This window comes from Macrobrachium rosenbergii, chromosome 25 (assembly GCF_040412425.1).
Source record: "Macrobrachium rosenbergii isolate ZJJX-2024 chromosome 25, ASM4041242v1, whole genome shotgun sequence".
Lineage (NCBI taxonomy): Eukaryota > Metazoa > Arthropoda > Malacostraca > Decapoda > Palaemonidae > Macrobrachium > Macrobrachium rosenbergii.
The window spans coordinates 35785907-35813242 of NC_089765.1; the positions used below are offsets into that span (position 1 = coordinate 35785907).

The window sequence follows — 27336 nt, forward strand, 5'->3', positions numbered from 1 at the left end:
ACTTGTTTGCAGTAGATCTCGAAAGTCATGATAGAGGTGTCTGCGGTGTAGAATATTAATTAAATCCTGAGGGTAATATGACAGCTTTTAGAAGTTGGATGATTTTACCCTCACCAACTGACTAAAAATTTCTTGTTCCTTTCCAAAAGCATTTCAATCGTACTTCGACAAGCAAAACATTTATTACGACTCATTACTTCAAAAGGTTTTCAGTAAGTCATATGCTGCATTTCTGTACAGTTGTATTATGCGATGTCGGTGTCTATTATAAATATCTGTTCATCAGAACAGGTGCATTGTCACGATTTCCTAATCAGTTGCTTATAGGTGATGATGATGATTATTATTATTATTATTGGTTATAAGTATCTGTTTATCAGAACGGATGCATTTGAAATGTGATTATTATTATTATTATTATTATTATTATTATTATTATTATTATTATTATTATTATTATTATTATTATTCATAATATGCGTAAACTGCTATGAAACTAGCAAAGTAGAATACTGTAAATTGAAGGAATAAGTAAAAAAAAATTTTTTAAATAAAAGTAGGACAAGATAGAGACGAAAATAGCTCCAAATAAAGCCAAATAAATAAATGTTAAACATATGCATAAGTAGTAGCATTGCAATAAATAAGTTAGTTATTAATTCGTTACGTAATCTCCGTTTTTTCGCCCTTCCCTTTTCCTTCATGTAAGGAATTCCCCTCAACGAGCTTGCACGAGCTGTTTCTCTTTCTGGTTAATTCAGATACCTCCATTAAGGTTTCCCTTGGTATACCACGCCTTGTTTGCCCTTTGGACTCTCAGACGAGCATCTTATTTTAGTCACGCATTGTAGTCTGCATGTAAACCGTATCGGTAAAAAGTTTATCAAATAAAGAAAGCTTTATCATGGGTGGCGTCCGTCAGTCGTCGTATTCACTATCTATCATATTTCCCCCGAGATAACAGAGATAAAGCACCGTTTAGGTATGTCTGCTTGCTGTTGCGTCTTGAAGGGAGACTGGTTACCTTTATTTTTTTATATATTCGATGATATTCACCATGACACGAATCAAGGGATCTTTGCCTCATTTTCTGCTTTGTATTGTCTTCTCTCTTCTCTTTTTTAAATAAAAAGTTTCTTGTGTTTTATTGGTAGGTAAAAAGTACATCTCTCTCTCTCTCTCTCTCTCTCTCTCTCTCTCTCTCTCTCTCTCTCTCTCTCCCTCTCCGTTTCTCTTTCCGTTTCTCTTTCGTCATGTGTAATAAAATTGGCCTGGTAAAAGAAGGGATGATCCGATGTCTTACGTAATGTGTTCTTAATCAATAGTAGTTTATTCAAATGCTGATTCTTTCGTTTATATCAATATCATCTTGTGCAAGTATAATCTTTCAGCAATGCAACTCCAGATTGGTGTATGAACTTTAACAGAAATTTCTGTTGAAAAGCTCTTTTGCACACACACACAGAAACACACACACACACACACACACACACACACACACACACATATATATATATATATATATATATATATATATATATATATATGTGTGTGTGTGTGTGTGTGTGTGTATGTATGTATGTATGTATGTATGTATGTATGTATATGATAAATTCCATTATTATCTATAATGAATGTTTTCCTCCTGATTATAATTCTCATTATGTCACTCCCATGTAAAAATCTAATCTATTTTTGGAGAAGGGATTTGATAACTAAACATAATTAGGTGAACCTTTTATGAAGACACGTTTGATTATTATTATCATTATTGTAGTAGTAAATGTTGTTGTTCTTGTTGCTTTGAATATACATTTATCACGGGGTCGACTTGTTCAAGGACAAGATCTCGCATGCAGGGGGAAGAGATTATTAATCGATAACCCTTTGTAGATAATTTATTGGTGATCGTAAGTAATTCTGAATCCTGTGTGTAATCAGTGAGGAATCCCAAGTACAAGATTAGATCATTTTCAGCTGGGCTTTTACATAAGAGATGTGTGAAACCGGTCAATCGGTTCGATCAACCGTAAAGACAGAATAAAGAAAATACTTGATCTATTTTATGAAAGTTAGGCTGTCAAGCCAAGTACTGAGGCACTTTCGGCCATTAAGTGCTGAATACAGTGCAAAGATGGAGTTGGGATGGTTAGACTGCAAGATAAAGACATCCAGAAAATAAAGAAGATGAAGTACAAGGATCTAAAGGTGGAACTTGGAGGAAATCACATAATTTCACTAAGAAGTAATAGTTTGAGGGGTTGGAAAGCAAAATTGAAGAAAAGGAGTGGGAACGGAGATAATGTAAAACACTAAAAAGTGAGTGCAGCTGGTGGGGTCGAAGGAAAGCTGCAAACACCCTATAGCAATGTCTACAGTGCACCACGAGGAATTCTTAGTAAAGAATGTGCACTTGCAGATACGTTTACGGTGGTCTCTAAAATTTTGAAGATATGAGTAATGTTTTTCACGTATGCTCGTGACAGGCACGGTAGTGACTTTCCAAATAGTCAAGAAAGGGGAGATTTCAAGAGTAAAGAAAAATGCAGACTTATCATACGTAAGTGCAATGTTATTCGTGAAATGGAAATGTTGTTATGCAACATACTGTACTTATATCTTATGGAGCTGTGGGATTACTCCGCAGAACATTAGAATAACCCCACAATAAACCGAAGGAACTATGTCAGCAGAACGTCACATCTCTTTCTGAGACAGAATTAACGCGGCCATTTGTGTGAGCCTTTTAAAACATGGCCTTTTTATTTCCTAGCTTGAAATTAAACATTTTAAATGGCCATTTTTTTACTTTTACAAAATTACCGGAGACTCCGAAAGGGAGATAGGCTAGGTGGTGGAAGTACATTTTTGTCACCAACATTTAGTTGCGAAGACTCTGCGTTAAGTAGATATTTTAGATGACTCGGAAAAGATTTAGTGATGCTAAAAATTAGTTGGTTTAGAAGGTACACAAAGATAAATTTCCATAGGAGAATCATAATCATGTGGGTAGAGAGCAGAAATATGTCGGAAAACCATCATTTGCTGGGAAATAATGTGAACTGGTTACACCATTAAAGGCAAGTACATACATGAACGGAAATAAATATTTGCTGGGTGGCCTTAAAATTCCAAGGGGACGGTGGGCAATGAAAAAGGCTACGAAAAGACGTAAGGATACAAGAAGTACACAGTATAACCAAAGAATTTAAGTTAAAGAGGTAAAGATGTCTTTGCCGTTTTAGGAATGAACTTAATAATAGCAGACTTCAAAGGTGAATAGAGTCCTTTGTAAATTTAGATGCACCGTTACTTACCAAGACCTGATCCGTTCAGTAGAAGTTGATACGCAATCAACATCAATAACTATATGATGCGATTCCAGGAGACGATTCCATTACCTCACAGAGGTCGGCTTCTCCCGTTTACTTTCTCTATACACTAAGTATACAGCAGTCGTTTATTTATCTAAATTTTTGCAGTGATATTTTTCACAAATAAATAGGTATATTTCGTGGTAGTTTTTCATATATGCCTGACTTTTAGAACCATTGTGCACGTCGTTTATTTATCTAAATTTTTGCAGTGATATTTTTCACAAATAAATAGGTATATTTCGTGGTAGTTTTTCATATATGCCTGACTTTTAGAATCATTGTGCACGTCCCATTTGCGTTGCCATCTGTCATTTAAGAAATCATTACCATGTCTTGTATCTTAAATTAATCATATGAAGAACCCATAATGTAATCATAACTAAAGTGTATACTTAATTTATTGCCCGCTCATATGCTCGTTCAAGCAAATATAAGCACATGTTTTTAGTAAAATAAAAAAATAAAAATTCCCAAATGGCAAGTTTGGCAACTGTTGCTTGAAAGCCTTGAAGACTTGTATGAATGGTGATCCACCTTGCCGTGTCACTCTCCTTTGGCATCCATTCTATGTTTCTTTAGCTATGAAAAGCGAGTATTTCCGGTAAGGTAACAGTTTTAATCAATTCCAGATTTAATCATATTCCAGATTTCAAAGTATGAATTTTTGGTTTTTTAGTGTATTTTGAACATTTCCTCTGTTCATTTCAGTAGTAAATTAGTTAGTAGTTTTGAGAGATACCAGACCTCTGTTAGGTTTACATTCTAAATTTACGGGAACCAGTGGGAAACTGGGGAAAACACGAAGAAATTGAAATACAGTGAAGTACCCTAACCAAACTTAGCCTAGGACACCGGGATCTTTTCCTGGTTGGTGACCCACCCCTGACCTAACCTTGCCTAACCTAGAGCGCTTATAAGTTAAAGGGTAGGGTTGCAGCCTACTGGCTAGCTTGACCCCCCATCCCATCAAGGTAATCACAGTGGGAAATTAGGGTTTTAGAGTGAGGAAATCACACAAAATTGATAAAATGCGGGAATGTCTTTCACTTAAGTTATTGTCGCACCACCAAAGTTGGTTGAAATTGGGGGTCCCCACTAAATAGTCTTATGCCGGTGACATGTTTCCATTTCTCATGGGCTTGATATAAAAACTTGGTAAACTTTGGTCATATATTATCCAGTTTCATCACAGTGGATGCTCATATGAATATTTGGTAATGTATAAAATATTTTGAGTGTATCATGGTAAATTAGAATGACAAAAGTAGTTGTTTTGGCTTAGCAGTGTATGCCACAACACTAGCATGTGATTAGTTAATGTGTATATTCTCACAGAACATGTGGAGCATTATCAAGACATTTAAGATAAAATGCTGTAAGGTTGCAATAGTGCAATTAACTTAGTAAATTCATCCAAGTTTTTCTGATAATTTGACAGACTTGTGTAAGAAGACACAAAGGATGGCACTGTGCTGTGGTGAATTTTATATAGAGCATTGAATTCTATGAAAGAACTAAACTTCATAATGATTGTTTTGTCCTTAAGAAGTAAAGGAGGGTTGGTTTGGTACTGGTGTTAGGAATCTGGTAGGTATAATTGTTTATTGGAGCTAATATTGATTTCATTCATATTAATCAAGAGCAGTTGCATCTTGATTTACAAATGTCCCATGTGTCATCGGTTGAATTTTGTTCCATTTTTCTGTAGTGGGGTTACCACTAACATTGTGCTTTGTTTGGCACATTGTAAATGACACTGAAGAGTCTTTACAGTGCGCATTCTAAGGCTCCGGCTGTGTCGCTTTCAGTCTTGTACTTTTTGTTCAGCCCTTTGGTCTCCCTCCATGTATGGGGTGTCCAACTTCTTTAGCTTGTAAGGATAGGCAGACAACAAGATGCACAGAGTACACCGAGTAATTGTTGGGATATGAAGCGTTTGTGATGCATGTGGACAGAAGAGTGATTAGAGGTAATAGGCCGGGTATTTGAATCCACACCTGGTGATAGGTGATGCATAAGCAAATGACTGTTAGGGTGTTCTGTGACTAGCAGCTGAACTTGGCAGAAAATGGACATGTATGGAGATATGCAGATATATTTTACAAAACATATACAGTTTGTTATAAGTTGAGTATTTGGTATTTTACAGTAAATCATTCGTGAATGTTCCCTACCCTTACTTGGTCTGAGGTTGTTCAGGGTGCTGATACAGTACTAGGTCACTAGATTGCATGTAATTTACAATGATGCAAAGAAATAGTGGTAGTTGTTTTACAAGGGTATATGCTATCATTCCCACACCCTTACTTAGCAGATAATGTTTGTGCTGCTGATGCTGTAATACAACACAAGAAATGGCAGTAAAAAATTCAGACGAATGATTAAAGTCAGTATCAGAACAAGCTAAGATGCAATTTACATAAATAAAATGAATGGAAGTTATAATAAAGGTATTTGAATATCCTGCTCACTCAACCATTCCACATCCTTACTGTCTGGTCTTTTAGGATGGTGGTAAGGTGCTAGGTTGATATTGGTATAGGATATACTTTCACAGACCAAGTTTATGTGGGAGTTGTTTGCACTAGTCACACTTTGCTATGGGTTGAGTTTTTGTAGCAGTTGGATTTGTCACCTGGCCTTGGAAAGGCTGCTGTTTGGGGTTGGAGGGTATTATCTTCCAAGCACTTTATATCAATTTTAACCTCTTGGTTGATACCCAGTCATCTTGGCTGTTTAGCAATATTTTAAATTCCTTGTCTTGACTTTCCATGACTGGGTCTAAGTCCCTGTGTGCGGTAGGGTTAGGGGAGGGTTGTGGGAATCCTTCTTGAGGAAAATGAAGTGGCAGATGCTCAGCAGACCTGGGACGCATTTTCTCTTTTTATATAGGTATGTATACTCGTATAGGGTCAGAAATTTCCCCTGATCTTTCGTAGCCACCACAGTTCTTTTGATTGGGTGGCATTGTCAGCTGAAAATAATTCGCCCAGGACACATGGTTTTGCCAAATACCGTTTCCACTAGGGTGGCATTTATTTCTTTGTGAGGCTTTCGTTGGGTCCGTTGCACATGGCAGTGTGTGCCACCCTGAGGAATCATTTGGTTTTTCCTGTCATGCCATTGGAGGCAGGGTTGTATGCATTGGTGTGGTGGATATTTAAGCCCATTAATGGCAAAGGCTGTCCACATCTCAGAGTTGAAAACTTAGCCCTCTGTCAGCAATTATATTGTTGAAGATGCCAAAATGGCTGACCCACGGCACTATTGGCCTCTGTCATCAGGATGTTTGTAACTCAGGCCAGGTGAAAGGTAACATGAGTGATGCATGAACATATGACTGCTAGGGTACTTTTTGATTGGGTGCCGGACTTGGCAGTGAAACCTGGGTTAGCTACAAAGCTTAGAGCTTACAAGGTTTACCTTGCTCCTATTTCCAGATCTCATTCCAGATCGAATTTTGAAGGAGCCCTATGAGAGTCATAGAATATGACTGTGGTGTTGGTAAACTATTTTCATGATTTATATATAGATGTTTCTTAGGATTTAGTTTTAGGTTACAAGCTGAACTAAAATCTGTATTCTCTGCTGTATATTGTGAAGGTTACAACAGTTTGCCATTTATGTAAAGATGACTGAAAGTTTCTACTTTTCTATTTCAGGTATATCCTGCAGCAGCTTATTGGCTGTATATGATTATAGGAATGAGGAGCCCAACTATTTGTTCATTGATGTGTCCCATGCCAGTGTTCAAGTAAATATACACAAGAATCTAACTTGCTGACAGAATCTACAGCTATTACAAAGTGAGTAACGGTAGAATCGTTTCTTAGTAACATTTTGCTCTTGGTTTCCAAAACTTTGTGATTTGGAAAGTTGTTGTTAATTGAAGCGAAATTGGCCATTTTTACTACAGATAGTGAATTTTATGTATGTTCTACGCAAGTTGAGAAGTATGAAATGAGTTGAGTTTGGGATGGATGTTAGCTTGAATATTTTCAGAGAATTGGAGGTCTTGTTATCACCTCTGGATTGAGTTTGACTTTGTTTGGAAAGGCTTGTTTTCCTAGAAATTATTTATTTATATATTTCCAATAAATGTGTTTGTGGTACAGATTACCAGGAAACAAGCCTTTAAGAGGAAATTAGAGAACTAGAGAGGAAGAAAAGATAAGTACTGTGCAATACAATGAAGGTAAGAATTTTTGACATGTAGTTTTACTGTCTTTTTATATGTGGTAAATGAAGTTATTTCGCCATGAACACTTCCTAGAGATCAAACCTGGATACAATAAGGCGTGTATTTTTTGCAAGTGATAGATATAGTCTATAATTGGATACATTAATTTATCAGACAAGAGCTCTGACTAAAACAAAATGGTGAGGGACAAGTGTTATTGTTGCAGGATTTTATACCTTAGACAGAAGCATGACGATTTGGGGAATGCTCCATGTTTTGTGGAAAACTGGACCCAAGAAAATTATAATTTTTGAAAGATTTTATAGCATTAAATGGGTTGGCAGATTGCTAATACCATTTGTATATAGTTTATGAGTGTAGTTTGTCCATCATAATTTCTTGAAGACCTTACAGCAAGTTGAGAGTAGTGACATTAATTAATAGTTGGTGCATCAAAAAACCTTATAGCTGCTTATACAGCTGATGCTGTTCTTTATTCTTGTTTTTATAATGGCCATGTTTCAAATGTAGTACCTACTCTGTTGTTACTCTGCCTGGCTCTTTCTCATAATCTGTTAAATTTACATGGCTTTGGTAGGTGCTGTGTTGTACAGAAAGTGGTGTGGGTTCCACCTGTGGTATAAGTAGTTAATCTGAGTGGCTCCTAGTTTTCAAGAGTAGATCTTAGGGACTTCTGATTTTCAAGAATTTGTGACATATTTGCTTGAGAACACCAGCATCGGTAAAGCCATTTGCATCTATTAGTAATTGAATGGGAAGTTATTAGTTACAATTGCTGTGAATGCTGTCAGAACTCTTACAGATGTATGAGGATTTCAAACCAACATTTGTTCCTATGGGAATACATTTTTTCTTATGAGAATACAAATCATTAACATTTGTGTAAGTGCCCACTTCAGCTTGGACTGGAAATGGTCATCGAACTTGTAGTTAACTGGTTGTTGAATGCAAATGTTATGCTTCACTCTGCTAGGCTGCTGTTGAACTTGAGTATTTCATTGATTAATTGTTGGTTTGTTTGTTTTTGTTTTGTTTTCTCATCATGAAGAAAAGTAAGCTCAAAGGCTTATTAGGGGCATGAGCTTTTATGTTGGCATTTCATGTCTCCTGTTGGTACTGACCACTAAGGTATATGTATTGTGTTTCTTATAGGGGCAAATGTTGTACTCCCCTCTCGCCTTGTAAGGTGTGCATTTATTGGTCTCCCTGTTAGTGGGAGAAGTTTAGTACGTAGGAGGAGGATAGAAAGTATTGTCATTGATTGACATGCATACCCTACTTGCCCCTGTTACTCCTACTGATTCTCTTGCAGTTCCAGGTGTTTAGTATTCTTGGGTCGAGTACCTGTGGGAGATGTGGCCTCTATTGAACATAGTATGTAGTAAGTCATCCTTTCAATACATTTCTCGACCACTTAACTTCAGCTTTGGAGGGAATTCTTCCTCTGCCCTCCATGCTGCTGCTGCTGTCACTGCTCCCGCACTACTAAGGAGGCTGACCCTCCCATAGTAGTGATTTCAGTCAGCGATACCCTTGCTCTTTCTTCAGCTGCACCATCAACAACTTTTTCATGACTTGCCCAGTCTTGCACTATTTGAGGAGAGCATGACTCTAGGAAGATGAATAAGCACAATCACTTTCTTCCCTCCTCCTCATCTTTCTCACCCTCCTCCTGCAGGAGAAAGAAGCAGAAATCCAAGAAGGTTCTAGCAAGAAATCTGGCAAAGCTCCAAGTGAGCACTTATCTCAATCTTTGGAGGACAGCAGCTCTCATACACCTGTGGGTGACTGTTAGGCTGCTGGCCAGGCTTGCGCAGGTCTCAGTTAACAAAGTTAACTTAACATGTTCAGTACTCCATCTCGGCCCACTCCATCGTGAACATGAGGACTGTTCCTGGCTCTTCTAGCAGTGTTTCACCAGAAACGCACCTGGTTGACTCGGCACTGTCTGGTCACTTGGTTCAGACCCGTATGATCCTAGTGCTGAAATAGAGGGCCCCTTGTAGTGTAGAGAGGTATAACTTTCTCTTAAGTTGAGCCAGTTAGATTTTGGATGGCGAAAGGAACCTTAGATACAGACTGGAAAAATAACATTTGAAGGATCTGATAATTTTTACAGAGGGAAGGTTACTTAAAGTTGGAAGAATTAAAGTGTGAAGTTTAGAAGCATAATGAGGGAAGATTTTAATAAAATATCCTTGACATACAAACAGTTTTAATTGAATTAACAGTCCCTTAAACACCTTTGAGATATGTCAGAACCAAGCTTGGAGAAATGGAGAGGGTTGAAGTCAGGGAGGGCACCTGTTGTTAAAACACCTGCCAAAACAAATTGTGAATGACCTGTTTAGTGATTTTAACTGGGAAGGGCTCATTAAAAATTGCGACCAAGGAGAAATGTCCAAACCAAAAGTAAAAGAAATGGTGTAGGTTACCTTTCCCAATTTTATGTCTAGTGTCCCAAATCTTCACTGCATGGGAATGCTGCAACCTCACTGCCCATTTTTGGAAGGTGCAGTCAGCCAAAGCCTTCAGTGGTGGGACAGGAGATGGAATTATTGTCAGATTCAAAAGTCATTGTACTTTGGCATGCAGATGAAATTTTATGTAAAAATCAATGGATACATGAATGGATTTGGTTTTAGTTGAGTTAGATGACAATACACTGTTACACTGCCTGTCGAAGAATTTTAAAAGCCGACTCTTACAAAGCGACAACAATGTTTTTAGAGTAAAACATTCTGATGCTTGAGAAACATCACAGATTTCCTGAGAGGTTATGGGAAGATTTCATTGAGGGCTCATGCACCCCTTAGGATGACCACTTTATTAAGTATTATTTACAAGGCTTGGTACTTTTTTCGTAACCTAGGTAATATGGCGTTTTCATTAATGGTATATTTCATAGACTTTAAATATTTCCAATTTTCATTTATAATTTTAAGAACAGATCCAGTGGTTGGCCCTTAAAGGAATTTCAAAATACGACTTGTTATCGTTAGGCTACATTGATAAAAAAAAAAAATAAGTCATTTGAAACTTGGTATAAGGTGTCTAGATTTTGTCATTGATGAGATGTGGACTTTCATATTTCAAGCAGGTTTTGTGGTGCAGAGGTGAGTGAATAAATTATTGGTATTTAGAACTGTAAAATACCTACAATACCTTTTGGTGACTGCTTAGAAAATAATCAGTCAGATGTGAGGTGATCACTGATCATGCAAACTCTGCAGTGCAATTATTTTTTTATATGCAGAATACCATTACAAGACAGTGAAGCTCACTATCGAAATGTTGGTTGTGATCCTAATTCGCAAGTCCAGTGATATCTCTCGATAATGAGCGGTAACCCTGAATAACAGTACTTCAGATGATTGTATCTGTTACGGATTTAGAGGCTTGGTAGCTAAGTGCTGTATACAAGAAAGTCACATGTCACAGGATAACAATGAATGACCTGTTAAGAAGTCATACCATACAAGTAAGACCTTGGTTAGGTTAGAACACTATACGAGTACGTTACTCTTATAACTTTTTAGAGAATTTGAGAATTGGCAGCAGCCTTGACACTACCAAACACTTTGGAGACATAGTACCCCTTTAAGCATTGCCATTCATTTATCTGTTTCATAGATTCTGTTAGAGTCTTCAGTAGTGCTAGTACAGGGGTATGGAGGAAATTCTTCTTTATTATTGTTTATTATAAGACACTGAATTTATTTTCCATAGACTGTGCCTAACTACACAGTTCATTTGTTAAAGAAAATAAAAGGTTCTGTATCAAATAGATTTAGAGTAAGGAAATTATATTATATATTCTTGTGGCCATTGGAAATGTTATGTAATTCATGGTTATTTCCTCTTAGGAAGAAATGAAGCAGGACAGTGCCATGAAACCCTATGCCCACAAACCATACAGGTAACTTTAACCTAGTGAGGAGAATACAGATCAAGGCTTACACTTACAATGGCAATATTATACTCAATCATTTGAGCACAGTACTGACTTCTCTCTTCCACTGCAGCAAATAGCTAACTGCTCTTTGGGTATTGGGTTGTAGTATAACCAGAGGTTTGTGTATTCTATTATTGGAAATATTTTAACCCTACTCTTGTTGGGTGTTAGACATGTCTTTTTGCTATTTTATGTGCTGGAAGAGTTCTTGCTGAGGTGGTTTGAGTTCAAATAGGTATTAACAGAAAATGAAAGTTCTAGTCAGAACATGAATTATTAAAACAAGGCTAATTTTGGTAATTTCATCATCTTATTGTATGAATGTCCTAATCATAACATTGAATTTATAGTTATCATTTTTTCATTACAGGTTACATGCAGAGTCGAACAATCTGTACTGTTCATCCTCGTTGTCAGCGGCTTCAGGTTCTCTTCTGTGGTTCATTAATACTTAAAAAACTATGACTGAAACAAGACTTGTGCCTTAGGCTGTAGGATTTATTTTGCGTTGTCTTTAGTACAGCAAACAGGATGGAAATAACTGAGCTATGCAATTTGGAGAAATATAGGGACATTGTTTATATGTTGTCCACACACGTGCATAGTATTTTCATAAAGAGATTGAATTTAAAGCTTTACATGAAATCAAATGATTATTGTAATTAAGTATTTCAATGAGACCATTGCACCACCCTGCTAGACATCAGACTTATTTTATGGATTTGTTCTTAAATATGAATTGTAAATGGATTAAACTCAAGTGAGAGAAGTTAGACACCAAAGTGAGAAGAGACCAAAGGGAACTGATTAAGAGTACAAGGCAGAGGGCATCACATCTGTGACCAAAGGGACACCAAAGAGAATCTTCAATGCCATTCATGTTGCACTTGGGCACAGTTTATACCTCCAACTTAGGTTTACGCCAGGTCAGATCTAAGATCATCAGTTTGTTTATCCATTAAATCGTTACTTAGCGATATTTTTCCATATCTGCACTTTACACGTCTTTATTCACATTTCTGTGTCAAGTTTCCCTCACATGAGGTTTGATGTCCGATTAGTTTGTCTGTTGCCTTATACCATGTGCAATTTTTGCCAGAATTCGTATGTAGTTCAGACCGTGCCTCGCCTTTAGCTTCCATTCCCGTCATCTTAAACTTAGCTTTGCTTGATTTGATTTTCAATCGTTAATCTTCCATCTGTCAAACATTATTGTAAGACCTCTTTCTCTGATTCAGCTTCAACGCCAGATCGCCTACATACAGAAGTTCTTAGGGGCCTCCCTTTCTTTATTTTTACAGTTTCTTCTGTGACTATGATTAACACTGATAGGTTCTCTAATTATCCATGATGGACATCAGGGTTTATCTTTCTTGTGCCATTTGTCCTTGCAGTGGTATTCCATTCAGTGCTTTCATGATACATACCAACATATAAACTAACTTTCTTGGATGATTTTTCATGTGGAGTTTAACATTTCTTAACCTTTCATCCGTCACCGTCCATACTTTAGTATACTGTTTCAGCAGCGTTCTTCCTATGTATTTTTTGCACTGTAATAAGTTATCCGAACCTTTACTAAAGTAATGCTCTCTCTTCAGTGTTTCAGGTCCCATCTCTTCCTTTATAATACTGCTTTCTTGTGTCTGAGCTGTTGACATTTATATACTTTGTTTTTCTTGAAGTACATCTCTTGGTATTTGGTAATTTGTTATTCCTATTAAGTCTGTGCCACTATCATGCTAGTTAATAGCCTCTTAAATTTGTTCCAAAGGCATGTAATGTGTGAACATTTTGAATAGGCATTTATTGCCACGTATTCTCGTCAATTCTTTAATAGGCCTTGCTACCCTCTTCTGACTAGTCTTCGTCACAATTTGAAGTCTTCTTATCTCTGTTTTCCTATGAAACTTAACTTTATCAGGATGCATTATGTTGTTCAGTTCATTAGTTTCTATGGAGTCCTGCTGGTTTTTTGGCTAACAACAAACTGTTATTTTTGAGCTGCGACACCCTCGTAGGGGCTGACAGTTTCGGTGTTGACTTGTATGGGTTCCTGTAGGTAGTCAAGACCTCAACTGCACTGCTTTCTGTCTCACTTTTCAGCCATTATCTTTGACCTCTTCTTACTTGCTTTTTTCTTATACATTGCCCAGTCTTTGTCATTCTCAAGGCTAAGCGTTGCCATTTCTAAGGTAGACAAATGGGGCTCATTTATTGACTTCAAGTTCTTCATTTAAAAAAATAAAGTTATAATTAAGAAAGTCAAATGGAAGCAAAATTGTAAGTAATTCTACCCAGTCTTTGGATTGGTCACACTCATTTGACCCATGAATATCAAAGGAGAAAAATTACCTATTCCCTGTGTTGAGAATATAGATTAAATCTTAACGTTTAAGCACATTTCTTGTAAATGTCGAAACTCCAACCAGCTACAAATGTCAAGTTTTGGAAACCGAAATTTTGTCAGAATCTTCATCTCCTTGTAAATTACCCAATTATGAATTTAAAAAAAAAAATCAGAACGCCTACTGGCTTATAGAGTGTAGTCCCTGCTGCTTTTAATGGCACGAATCTTATAAGATCTGCTATAAAGACATTTCTCAATTCAGTACCTCTTCAGGTATTCCCTTCGCAAACACCAGTTGTAAAGTTATCCTAATTCTTCCAAACCGAGGTAAACCTAGTCTGGCTTTCCTAATCTACCCTTCGACACTAATACCTCCTTTGGCGTCGGAGATATTCCGAAATTCCAGTTATAGTTTGGTAACCTTAATCAAAAGGCAGGCTTCTTTTATGGTATTAACTAACTTACCATAGCTTAACAAATTTTATCTTTAAGCCATTATAGCTAGGCCTACGTTTCTGTATGTTGCCATAATTAATGTTTACTTTTACTTGTATTTTAGCCTATCGTTTCTTTACTCTTGTGCATTTCTGCAAGTCAATTGTGACTTCAGCATGACTTACAGATAACTTGGCAAACCTAACGGGTGTGCAGTACACGTCTCCCCCCCGTCCCCAACCCCACTTAACAGCAAAATAAATCGGTTTCTAATATCGAGACGGACAAGTTTAACAGGCCGAAAATGTCGCCCATGCGACCCATCAACACCTGCTACTTGCACATGTAACATAGGACAGTTCACTTCAGTAAGTCGGGAGTAATCTACGAAGTGTATTTATTATTCATTGAATCGAAACTTACGCTTGAAAAATACATAGTTATTAATGCTAGGGGCGAACAAAAGTGAAATTTCACTCTTTGTCTTGGTAACGAGTTTATGTGAAATATGAAATAAAGTATAAGAAAGTAAATTCAAGATGGACTCGTATCGGGTTCTAAGACGGACCCAAGTCAATATTCTTAAGCCATACTGAAGTCGCAAATGGTTCGCAGGAATGCATAAGATAATGTAATGGTATAGAAACGACAGGCTAAAATACAGGTTTAAATAGGCGTTAATTATGGGAGCATGAAGAAATGTAAAACTAGACTAGATATAATGGCTTAAAGGTCGAACTCGTTACGCAATGGTGAGGTAATTTACACCATTAAAGAACCTTAACATTTGATAATGGTTACCAAACTAATTCTGAAAATTTCTGAGTATCCAACTGAGGTCAAAGGAAAGGCAAAGAAGGTATTAGTGTCGGAGGGCAGACGAAAGATTAAATATAATACCAAGAGGTCCATCCAATTACACGAGGACGTCACAGATGTAAAGTTCATATGGTGGTATTAGTATACACATTAAAAGAATGCAGGGTGGTTTTCATCAAAGTTTAATGTATGTCCATTGACACTACACAGCACATGTGACGTCATAGGTCGTGTATAAGGTTTGAAATCTATTTTGTAACGATTTTCATTTTTACGCCGTTCTTCCAGTGTGAGCAAGCACTGTGCGCAAAAGTCCGTTCCCTCCGCTGATCCAGAGGGTGAACACGAATCCGCTGATTATGGAACACCACAGCAGTTGAACAAGTAACAATGGAAGACCCAACAGATGTCACACCGTCGGGGCGTATGGGAACACGGGGGAGGAGTGGGAAGCAGGTATTTTTCTTGAACATAGAGTATCATATAGTAAAGTCTCCATATTCTGTTATCGTTAAGAAAGTGATCGTCAAGTTTTTGTTGTTGACGGTACTGGGTTTGAGTGTAAAATGTACTTACAAAGGTATACCTCTTACCACAGGTACGGGTACCGTCATCCTTAAACCTTTGGTATAGACTGTTATGTTAATTTAAAAAGTGTCAGCACCATAACATTGTTTGTGAATTAATAGTCTTCATGACCATGGCACTCTACATTAGCAATAATCACAATTGGACAGGTAAAAGATTATTCAATTCACAGTGCATTTTCGCTGCTGTAACCTCACACCGCCAACAAAACCGCCAAACAATACATACTGAAAAAATCATTCACTAGTTACGTCCATTAGATTACCACTTACGTAGAAACACACACACACTCTCTCTCACTATATCAGTTTTTTGTCTTTATCTATGGGCTATTATTAATATTTTTTCTCTGCTTCGTTAAATCTATCCTTTTACTGAATATGAATTTGTTACGTTGGTGAAAATATCTGAATCTTAAAACATTTTGTGTTAGTATTTCAAAAAATTACGTATAGCCATAATTTGCAAGTCTAAAAACTGGCATTCAGTTGTCATCACCCCTCTTCACTATGGATGTTGGCCCAATCACGCAATATAACTAAGTATAACAGATCTATGGATGTTTACATAAAGAGGATGCACCAGCGGCAGTTTGGGGTTGCTACCTCAATAACGTAAATGAACTGAAATTTTGCTAATTTGCTGCTATGAATGTCAGTTTTTTTATAAGAGGTGGCTTGCAGAGTATAGAACACACCGTAAACACTGTTGCTGAAATGTTTTGTATCGATCTTGTGGACATTCATGTCTGTTGATAAGATACGATAATCTATAGGAAATACTAATTCATGAATAATAACTCCCTAATCACTTTTATTCTCATATTTATGTCGCATTTTACTTTAAATGCACATTTTACACACAAACCCGGTATCGTCAGCAACAAAAACTTTACGATCCTTTTCTTAATGATAGAATAGGAAGACTTTACTCTCCGCCCAAGAAAAATACCTGCGTCCCACTCCTCCTTCCTGTTCCCATATGCCCTCATGGTGCGACATCTGCTGGGTCTTCCATTGCTGCTGCTTCAACTGCTTCGGTGTTCTAGAGTCAGCGGATTCGTGTTCACCTCTAGATCAGCGGAGGGAACGGACTTTTGTGCACGATATAGTACAATATTAAGGAAATAAAAGCCACCAAACGATCGGACAGTCATTGATTAAATCTGGGAAATATATTTTCAAAATTAGGACGGTACATCAGAGCAACAAAGTAAAATAATTATTTTACCCATGGAGCCAACATCGCAATACCTTGAGGAGGAACTGTCCTCTGCAGAAGGTATTTTAACTAGTCAGTTATCAGCTTCGAAGCCGACTTTAAGCAGTTTTATTTTTTTAAACCGACTGTCAAGATGAGAAAAACCTATATAGTTCCTTAGTGTTTTCCAAAAGGATTCCTGGTTTCCATGTCACTACTGAAGAATGGCAGACCCTTTCAGTGTCAAGGACGACTTATGGCTGTGATTGCATAAGGCTTTTGGCTTCCATGTAGACCTTATGGAACATGGTGTGGAAACCTTGTAGTTTTTTTTACAACCAGAATTTCGTTGTACTGGAAAGTATATCCAGAAAATTCATGTTTAAAAAGCTTCTGTGGATGATGTGTTCGAAATCCTACGGATTATAAACACACGTTTTCCGTTTTCGCTGATTACTAAACACGAGTATCTTCCACGTCTTGTTGCAGAAAACGAGTCTCGCTTAGTCACGCTCATAGAAAACTAAAAAACATTCCTCAGATCATCAGTAACTACGATAAATGTATTCTCAAGTATCGGCCATTTTTAAACTGACTTTGTAGCTGAAATATTCCTTAATTTACGGCTTTAATAGATAATTTAATTGTAATTGCTAATGAAAATGGATATTTAACCTTATTTTCTGACATTTATATGGAACACTACTTTTTTACAGTGGAATAGACTAAAAATTTTACGTGATAAAGGCAGCCCATTCTTTTAGCATATTCCAGCATTCCGTCGTCAATTTCGACATAAGATTGTCGATAACGATGTAAAAAATTTCTCTAGTAATGTTCATAACATGGCAGACCTTAATTTTTCCACCAGCAATGTGATTGACGGCAAAATACTAGAATATATCGGAAGTTACACTGTTGTGACACCATTCTATTAGTAGAATTTAATAAGATTTAGCAGTTTTACTAATGGATTTCATTCTTCAGTAACCATTTCCCGACGACTGCAAATGTTTAAACTATTTACTGTTCGTAAAACACCAACCAACAGATTACAGCTTCATTTACATAAACTGCTTGCTATGTAGACAGTTGTGGCTTTGCTATATCTCTTAATTATCTATTTTAAATGCATTTTCCTATTTTATTTGAAATTTATTGGGAATACAAAATTTTGGCTAAATTTAGTTTTCTGTCATATAAAAACTGATTTTTAACATCTTTAAAAAAGCACATTATAATGGGGGTGCAGCGACAACATGAAATTTTGAGTTTTGTGGGCATGATTTTTAACAGCATAAAATATTGACTCAGATTTAAGCTTATTGCTTTTTAAAGTGTATACTTAATTTTGTACTTTTTTCATAGCAGTTTACATGAATTTTAGCTTCTGTATAAGTTCCTGGTTCCTAAGACCTCACTCCACAAACACAGTTGCGGGCACACTACATGATTCTCATGAGGTGCGAGGCTTTATTCCCTTGATTACAATTTTACATTTTTTTTTCTTTACATTACATTACATATAGCATTTAACAGCTTTTCATTTAATTCAGCACATTACATGTAGCATTTAACAGCTTTTCATTTAATTCAGCACATTACATGTAGCATTTAACAGCTTTTCATTTAACTCAGCACCCCACCCCGAAACCTTCCAGATGTTACTTAATATGTAAGAGGTGCAAAAAAACGAGCAGGTAAAAGAGGATTGCTAATTTATTCACGATCCAGGCGGTTTATATAGCGGCAGACTGGCGTCGAGCCGCGAAATACAATGGGAGCCTCAGTGACCTGAGGTCAATATTAAATAACAAATAAAAACAGCAATTGAATACACTTTACAATGTAAAAATAGACAGAAGTGAAATTGGATACAATCTTGATGCCTGTGAACAAAATACATATACAGTTTAATTGATTGAAATCGCGTGACCTGGCACATTAGGCGTGACTAATTGTATAGGCAAAGAAAATGGGACGCCACCATAGAAAACTTGCTCAGCGGAGACTTAGCGAATGACACGCTCGATGGAGACTCCGCTGACGACTCTGTCGGTGGTTTTACAATACTGGCCCCCCAAGACGTGGGACACGTCTGATCAGTCTGCGTATCTGCTGGGGCGCTGGAGGGTGCCATGGCTGTGGGAGAGCAATGGGGGAGCGCCCTGTGCGTGAGGCTGTCTGACTGCGGGCGAGGGCGGCCTTTTTCTGGGGTGGCCGCGTGCCTGCTGCTTGCGGGGGGCCGCTTGCGGCGAAGGGTGGCTGGGTAGGGGTGTGCAGCGGTGACGTCTACGTCGTCCTCCAGGAGGGTGGGCTTTACCCAGTCTGCCGAAACCCAATCATTCCTGCCGGGAAGCGCAAGCAGGAACGCCTTGTTGTGCCGCTCCAGCACGTGGAAGGGGCCCCTGTAGGGCCTGGTCAGTGGTGGGCGGACGGCGTCATTCCTGACGAAGACGTGAGTGGTGGATGCCAACCCCACCGGTGTGAAAGTGGTCGACCTGTCGGTGTATGTACGCTTGCAGGGGGCGAACTTGCTGACCACATCGCAGAGCCTCTGCACTGACGAGTTGTGGCGATCTTCTGTCACAAGTTCGCCTGGGACCACGAGGGACTCGCCGTAGGTTTTTTCAGCTGCGGACGGGGCGCCGTCGGCCCTGGGAGCGGTTCGCAAACTGAGGAGGACCCACGGCAGCTGAAATTTCCAATCCTCAGCAGTGCAGCGGGCCATGAGAGACGCCTTCAGGGACCTGTGAAACCACTCGACCAGGCTGTAAGCCGTGGTGGTGTGGTGCGTTGTTCCCAGCAGCCGAGCCAGGGCGGACCATAACTCGGTTGTGATGTGGTCTGGGACGCCGAAACGGCTGACCCAGCTGGAAAGCAGGGCCTCGGCACAAGCGCTGGCGGTGGCTTCTTGCATTGGTGTGGCTTCAGGCCACCGCATTGAGCAATCTACCACCGTCAGGAGATATCTGGACCCGCCTGATGGGGGAAGGGGCCCGACGACATCGATGTGGATGTGGCCGAAGCGCCGCCCTGGCTGCAGGAACTCGCCTACCCCGGACTGTGTGTGACGTCCCACCTTACTGGTTTGGCACTGCAGGCACTGTTTCGCCCAGGACTTGGCATCTTTCTGCACTCCGTGCCAGACGAACTTCTTTGACAGCAGCTTGCCCGACGTCCTGCCAGAAGGATGGGAGAGGCCGTGAATGATGTCGAATACCTGGCGGCGGCGGGAGGCTGGAACCAAGTCTCCTCTGATGTCGCAGAGGAGACTTGGACCCTCGGGGGTGAGGGGCATGTCCCTCCACTTGAGGGACGTGACGGTGGTGCGGTAGGCTGGGGTTTCCGGGTCCGTGGCCTGTTCCCTGGCGAGGTCTTCGTAGTTTACCCCGAGCTGCACCGCGTTCATCTCGACCCTGGAGAGGGCGTCTGCCACGGGATTTTTCTTGCCTGGGAGGTACCTGACGGAGCAGGTGAATTTGGTGATGGCTGTGAGGTGTCGCTGCTGCCTGGAAGACCATGCGTCCCCCTGCTTGGTGAAGGCGTGAACCAACGGCTGGTGATCCGTGAAGATTGTGAAGGGTGTCCCCTCCAGGAGAAACTTGAAGTGCCGGACTGCGCGGTACATTGCGCAGAGTTCCCTGTCGAAGGTGCTGTAGCGGGCCCCTGCGGAGTTGAACTTTTTGCTGAAGAAGGCGATGGGCTGGGGAACGCCGTTGATGACCTGCTCCAGGACAGCACCACAGGCGACGTTGCTGGCGCCCGTTGTCAGCTGGAGGGGGGCGCTGGGATCCTGGTGTGCCAAGGCGGTTGCCTCGGCAAGGGTGGCCTTCATCAGGGAGAAGGCTTGCTGCTGGCTGGGTCCCCACGACAGGACTTTGGTTGGCCTTTGAGAACTTCCGTCAGGGGGGCCGTGGTGTGCGCGATCCCGGGGATGAACCGCCTGTAGTAGTTCACCATCCCGAGGAACTCTTGGACGGCCTTGACGGAGGTGGGGGTGGGGAACCTGGTGACGGCTGCGACCTTGGATGTGAGCGGGCCAACACCTGCCGGGGATACCTCGTGGCCTAGGAAGGCAGTTTTCTGGACACTGAAGGTGCATTTGTCGAATCGCATGACGAGGCTGTTCTCCTGCAGGCGCTGCAGGACTGCCCGGATGTGCTTCTGGTGCTCGCTGGGGGACCTGGAAAATATGAGGATATCATCTACGTAGCAGACGCAGAACTTCAAGTCCCCGAGGATGCTGTCCATGAGCCGCTGGAAGGTCGCCCCGGCATTCCTCAGGCCAAAGGTGGAGAAGGCGAACACATAGGACCCGAAAGGCGTGATGATGGCGGTCTTTGGTATATCCTCTGGTGTGACAGGTACCTGAAAATATGATTTTAGAAGGTCTAGTTCAGTGAATATTTTGGCCCCGTGGAAGGAGGCCATTAGGTCCTGCATGTTTGGCAGGGGGTAGTGGTCGGGCTCTGTTGCGATGTTAAGACGCCTGTAGTCGCCGCAGGGTCTCCAGGAGCCGTCCGGTTTCTGCACCATGTGGAGGGTGGAGGCCTTTTTGCAGATTCCCATTCGCTCCATTGCTGCGAATGCGTCTTTGGCCTCCTGCAGGCGCCGTGGGGGAAGCCTCGGGAACTTCGCATGTGTGGGGGGGGCCCTTGGTTACTAAGTGATGGTATATACCATGTTTGGCTGGGGCCCTGGGGACTTGGCAGAGCTCGGGCCTGAACACGTCCGGAAACTCTGTTTGCAGCTGTGCATATTGGTGGGGGCGACGGAGCAGATGGTGGGCGCCTTGGGTCCCGTTGCCAACGGGAGGGACCAGCAGGAGTCGGTGTTGAGAAGGCGCTTCCGCCCGACGTCAACTGCCAGCCCGAAGTGTACAAGGAAATCGGCACCCAGGAGTGGGGTCCCCACGTCCGCGATGAGGAAGTCCCAGGAATAACTCCGGCCAAGGATGGAGATCAACAGGGGCCTGGTGCCGTAGGAGAGGATGGGGGATCCGTTGGCGGCCATCAGGAGGGCAGCCGGATCCGGTTCCTGCTCGAGGTCCTCCTTGGATGCTGGGAAGATTAATCTCATGGCCCTCGTGTCAACCAGCATCATCCTGCTGGAGACGGTGTCGCGGACGTAGAACCCTAGTGATTCTGGGCCTCTGGGTTTTTCGGCTGCCATGGCGGTCTGTCCTGCTGGCCGCTGCCTCCCCCGTTTTTTTAAACAGGCGAATGAACAGGGCAGCAGGCAGTTCCGGGCGTCTTTGCCAAACCGCTTGTGGTAGTGGCACAGGCCCGGGGAGCTCCATCTGTTGTGGGGCGGCGGTCGCCTCCTGGTGACGACGTTGACTTCCTGCTCCACGGTTTCTTCCTGCTGGACGGCGTTCACTGGGAGTGTGGGCTCTGCTAACCGCTTCGTTGCCCTCACGCAGTCTGTCAGGTGCTGCACCGTTTAGATGAGGGCGTCAAGGGGCATGGTGTAGGGGTGAGGAATCTGGGTGCGGACCTCTGGGAGGAGCTGGCGAAGGTAGATCTCCCGTGACAGGCTTAACTCCTGCTGCTTTTTGCTGCCGTCAAAGTCTGGGAGTGAGAGCAGGTCCTCGATCATGCCCCATGCTTCCACGGCGTTCAGATCATGCCGCGGGTTGACGGCAAGGTCGATGGCGCGGGCGGCCCGCTCGGCGATTGGTAGGGAGCATGTCTCGAGGAGGGCCTTCTTCAGGGTGTGGTATGTGAGGGGGCTTGTGGTGGACACTCACTGGACGAGTTTTTTATATACTTCCTCCGGCAGGGCGTTGAGGACTGTGTCAGCCTGCAGCACTTCGTCGGTCAGGTCCGCTATCCTGAACTGGCTCTCGACCCTGTACAGCAATGTCGTTGGGTTCCCGTGTGAACGGCGGCAGCTTTACGGACAGGGCAGCCCGTGACTGCGTTGCCGGACCAGGGAGCGTGCGGGGCGCGGGCATGGGTGTGGAGGAGCGTGAGAGCCTCGGCACAGGGGCGGGCATGGGTGAGATGGGAGGAAGGTACACCTCTGAGTCTGTTAAGTTCGTGGTTAACTGTACGAGGAAGGGGATGTCCGCGTCCATGCTCGCTCCTTGCCCTCTTACTGGAGTGGGGTACTCACATCAAAACGCACTTGGAAGCGCGCCGTGTGAGTCCGTTAATGGAGCTGGTGATTTTGCTGACGAGAGTCAGCACGCCCAAACGCTGGTTACAGCGCCGTCTTTAGTCCGCTAAGGGCGTGAGTAAGTACCTGGAGCCAAGACTGAGTCGCTGTATGGGTCCACTAATGGCTCCAGAACTACTCCAGCGGTCACCACTGTAAGAGGTGCAAAAAAATGAGCAGGTAAAAGAGGACTGCTAATTTATTCACGATCCAGGCGGTTTACATAGCGGCAGACTGGCATCGAGCCACGGAATACAATGGGAGCCTCAGTGACCTGAGGTCGATATTAAATAACAAAAACAGCGATTGAATACACTTTACAATGTAAAAATAGACAGAAGTGAAATTGGATACAATTTTGATGCCTGTGAAAGAAGAAATGCAAGATACACAATTGACAACAGGTGAACAAAATACATATACAGTTTGATTGAAATCGCGTGACCTGGCACGTTAGGCGTGACTAATTGTATAGGCGAAGAAAATGGGACGCCACCATAGAAAACCTGCTCAGCGGAGACTTAGCAAATGACACGCTCGATGGAGACTCCGCTGACGACTCTGTCGGTGGCTTTACAAATATTTCGAATTTACTTTTATTACTCCTCCCCTTTATGTTACTATTTCTTTTTAACTGGTGACGTCCTTTATTTTCATGGCTATTCTTATATATTCCACTAGTTTTCTGTTTGGGGCTTTCAGGGTCTCTAAAGTTAAGTTTTCTATTTTTTGTAAGGTTTACCACCTGAACAAATGTTCGGTGCTGTCCTCCCCCTCTACTCTGCAGTTATCACAGACCACATCCTTATATCTTCCCCAGTAGTTAGCTTTCAGGTTCAACATATTCAGCCTGGTTTTCACTATTATGCATGCATCCTTTGTTTCTAGTTCCCTTAGATACTTATTTTCCTCAAAGTTATCTCTGAATCTCAGCTTCTTCATTTCTTTCAATGTCTCTTTGATATCTTGCTTTATTCTTCTCTTTATTTCCTTTTTCAGTTCTTTGTTGGCATATTTTTGCATTCCATTTATATCATATTTTTTACCTATATTTTCAACGCCTTTTGTCCAGCACTGTCCGTAGGGGGCTCTTAACTGATCTTCTACTATTCCTTGATTAATCTTTTCTAGTCTGAATTTATAATATTGTGGAATAGCATTATTTTCTTGTATTCAGTTCTATAAGCTTCAGGCCATATGCCGGACTCTGCTATAATTCCCCAGTAGGGCGTGCCCCTCGATGGTTCATACATTCCTCGGAGGATCCTGTATTGCATTTGCTCTAGAGCGTTTGTCTCGTTTTCCATCAAGTTGCTCCAGGTCTCTATGTTGGCAAATAATGTTGGGACCACTACTGTTTCATAGATCTTTTTCCTTACTTCTTATGCCATATTTCCTACTTTCTTTACGTCTCCATATTTTCTTATTTCTCTTAGTAGGTACTCTACCTTTTGATTTCTCGTTTTAATACTTGGTTCTTTTGAGCCATTTTGGGTGTACCACTCTCCTAGATATTTCTATTTGTTTACATTACTAATTGGGCCCTTTTTAACTGCTCTTATGTGGACTTCCTTGCCCTTTGCTCTTCTATCTAATACCGGCACTGCTGACTTACTTGGCTTAGTGTTAAATGTGAACTTCTTCAGTTGCTCCAGGCTACTGCAGTTGCCAATTGCCATTTCTATTCCTTCTTTCCTGCTGGTGGGGAACATTATATCATCAACAAATATTAGGGACTCTATTTCTATATTTCTTATGATTGTTACGTTCTTCCTGCTTATCTCATTCACTTTGTCTGTTGCTATGCTGCGTAGCTTTGGGCCGTAAATTGTACCTTGTCTCACATTTTTTGTAATTTCCATAGTGTTTGTTTCTCCTGCAGGGCATCTTATGACTGCTTTGCCGTTCTCATTCGTCTTTCTTATCAACAGAGCATCTTTCCATCCTGTTATTTTCCCAATCTCTTTTATGCGGTCCTTCAGATCTAGTTTATCAAAACATTTATACGCATCTCCAAACCACATGTGCGTTGGGACCCCTAGCACTGTGTTGTAGTCAGTCATTGCGTTCAGGGTTAGCAGGTGATCAACTATGGATCTTCCTTCTATGCCGCCACATTGGAATCCGCTTATCTTTTGATTTATCATTTCGTTTGTTAATTCCATCCTCACTTTTTCAAATACCTTATGTTGCTCGTGGTAAATATTCCTCTCTTGTTTTCTAATTCTAATTTGCTTCCTTTTTTGTGAAGTGATATTTCAATTTTCTCCCATTCGTTGGGAGTGTTTAACTCCTCTTCTGTGTGCCCAATTAAGAATGCCAGACTTTCAGTCATTTCTGTCCCCATACTTTTTATCATTGTTATTTATTCCTTGACTGTCCAGGGTATATTTATTCTTCAGCTTCCTTACTGCTCTTTCTACTTCCTGAATACTTGACCATTGGATTCTTTCAGTTTTTCTCGTACTGCATAGGGACATACATTTCTGGCACTGAATGTTAATTTCGTCTGCCAGTTTTCCTAATCTATCTTCAGGTTTGTCTAATATGAATAAATCTTGTAATATTGCTCATATTCTCTTCTAATTTCTTCACATTCTCAATTATTTTCCCTTCCTTATTTTTTATTGCCACCACATTGTTTGACTTTGCGCCGTCAAGTTTCTTCTTGAAGTGCCAGAAGGCTGCTCCATTTACTCCCCCTTTGGATTTTATTTTGGCTGCTGTTGCCTTTATCCTGATTCCATCTTCCTTCCTTTTTCTCTAATAATATATTCACTTATTAATCTCTCCTGTACTTGCCATAGCCTCTTCTTTACTGTACTACTAGACTTTTTGTTCTCTCTTTTGGCCCTCATTAGGTCTCTTAGTACTTTTGATTTTCTTTCCTTTTTCCCTTTGCATCTTTTCATGCACTCTCTTAATATTTTGTCGAGTTCTGTTTGCCGTTGTACTTCTTTTTCACGACACCTTTTTCTCTTGCTATGTCTACCAAGGCCTGTCTGTCTTTGCAGCCTTTTAGCTTTCTTATGCCATTTTTTATCATTACATAGTCAATAATAGACTTCTATGTGTTTTGTATCCTTGTCCATGTTCCCTTGCATTTTCCAAGATTATTTAACACCATAAGTTTATTTTGTCCAATAAGTTTCAGCAATTATTTTCCTCCTTTTTTTACTTCTTCCTTATTGTTGGCAGTTATTACTTTTCTTATTTTGCAGTTAAAGTCCCCAAGGATCATGACTTTATCATTGTTTTCTTCTGCTTTAGTTATTTCCTCTTCTATTGAGGAGTACATACTTATCAGCTGGTCATTTTTGCACTTATTTTCCTGAGGGGCATATATGACACCTGGCCTTATCTTGTTTGTGCCATTGTTAATGCTGACCCAGGTAGATTCGTAAGATATGTTTACTGTGACACTTGCCAGCTCATTTTTAATGCCTATTAGGACTCCTTGTAGCCAGTTATTTCCACATACTCATTTTCATGTAGGTGAGTTTCTGTTAAGCACACTATTACTGGGTCCACCTTTTCGATTATTTCTTTTAAGGATTCTAATTTTGACTTCATGTCCCTAATATTTACATAGTATATGCTACAGTTCCTGTATAGTCTTTTTTTTCTTTATATTTCTTTTTGTCTTCTTACAATTGTTTTTCGTGTTGTCCTCTTTTCTCTCTACTGTCCTCTCCCTAGGTATTGTCCTCTCATGTTGGCTATTATGGGGTTTCTTAGTACTTCTGCCCATGACACTGGGTTTGGCTTCTCTATTTGCATATTCCTCATTTCTAAAAAATGTATCTTGTGCGCCACTTCCTCCATTCTCTCTCTCAGCCTTTCCATTTCTTGTTTTGTAGTATATTCTTGAGTTATTTTCCTTATTTGGCTATTCTTTTCAGGGTTTTGTGTGTTGTAACACCTGAAGCGGCATCCTCTCTCATCCCATGGGCATGGTTCCCTATTTATGAAGCACTTGCACATATCCTCATCCCATCTCATTCTTTTGTTCTGGCTCTTGGTCCTATCTGAGTATCTTCCCCTTTCATTTACTATCTCCTTATTTTGACTTCTGATTCTGTGATTGTATTTACAGTTTCTACCATATTTGCAATACCCCTCTTTGAACTGCTTACATTCTACCCTCAGGCCAGCTTCATTTCTTCTTACTATATCCCTATTTTGGCTAATGATATTCTGACTATTTGCAATTCATGCCATATTTGCAGTACCCCCTTTTGAAGAACCT

At 40.7% G+C, this 27336-nt stretch overlaps 1 protein-coding gene and 1 long non-coding RNA gene across 3 annotated transcripts in view; one reads left to right on the plus strand and one right to left on the minus strand.

Annotated features, from left to right (window-relative positions):
• Positions 1–13852, plus strand: part of LOC136852560 (uncharacterized) — a 364973-nt gene extending 351121 nt beyond the window's left edge. The window contains exons 1-3 of one of the 2 annotated variants that reach the window (XR_010857180.1): positions 3880–3978; positions 7040–7183; positions 11904–13852. This is a non-coding gene — a long non-coding RNA (uncharacterized lncRNA). Of the gene's footprint in view, positions 1–3879; positions 3979–7039; positions 7184–11903 lie in introns of those variants that run through there. The other variant, XR_010857181.1, reaches the window with a different exon arrangement.
• Positions 1–27336, minus strand: part of LOC136852556 (homeobox protein Nkx-2.2a-like) — a 221554-nt gene that overhangs the window by 58913 nt on the left and 135305 nt on the right. The gene's annotated exons all lie outside the window — the stretch shown is intronic.